This window comes from Bos indicus x Bos taurus, chromosome 22 (genome assembly GCF_003369695.1).
Source record: "Bos indicus x Bos taurus breed Angus x Brahman F1 hybrid chromosome 22, Bos_hybrid_MaternalHap_v2.0, whole genome shotgun sequence".
Lineage (NCBI taxonomy): Eukaryota > Metazoa > Chordata > Mammalia > Artiodactyla > Bovidae > Bos > Bos indicus x Bos taurus.
This window is the reverse complement of record NC_040097.1, coordinates 1,383,678-1,384,459: the sequence shown is the minus strand read 5'-3', so window position 1 is coordinate 1,384,459 and position 782 is coordinate 1,383,678.

Genomic DNA, 782 nt, shown 5'->3' with positions numbered 1-782 from the left:
CCTCCACCCTCACCACTCCCCAGGAGGGCACGTCCCGCCAGTCACTCATCTTGCGGGCGCACCTGTTCCAGGCCTCACTGGGCCCACATCTGCTTGTGCTGTTCAAAGTGGGGTGCTGGGGGCTGTGGGGTCTGGGAACCGGCCACGTGACCCCGGGGGCAGGCAGCCCGTGGAAGCTGCAGGAAGGACCTGGATGCTTACTCTCCCTGGAGAGAGGCTGGACTGGGACTCACAGATTTGAGGCCAGGGTGGGGGTCGTCCCCGCCCTCCTGGTGCCCCTCAGAGGGGGCAGGCCGTTCCAAGATGCCCCGAGGACCCAGGCAGCGTGCAGGGAACTCCGGTCCTGTTCCTGGTCAAAGGAATCAATGAGGCGATGAGCCTCAGGCAGTGGCCGACAGCAACTGGGGTGTCTCGGGATGCGGGGTGAAGGCGGGGTGGGCTTCTCAGAGGTGCTGGCTGGGGGATGCCGCCCCGCAGGTCAGCCCTGGGGGTAGGGAGCTGCAAATGTAGACTCGGGGCCCCCGGTATCCCCCCGTGAGGGGAAGCCCATCTCAGCCAGGGTGCGGGGGCGGATCGCCAGTGTCTGGAGGCTTGTAAGCAGAGGCTGCAGCAGTGAGCCCCGCCTGGCCTGGGGGGCTAGGGTGTGCAGGCCAGGTGACATCCTCGCTCTTGAGCACATGGTGTCTGCAGGTGGGCTGGGGAGGGGTGCTCGGGGCTCCGGGGGCGGCCGGGCCCTCCATCCTGTGGAGAGATAGGCGAAGGCTGGCGGGCTGCGCCCGGGA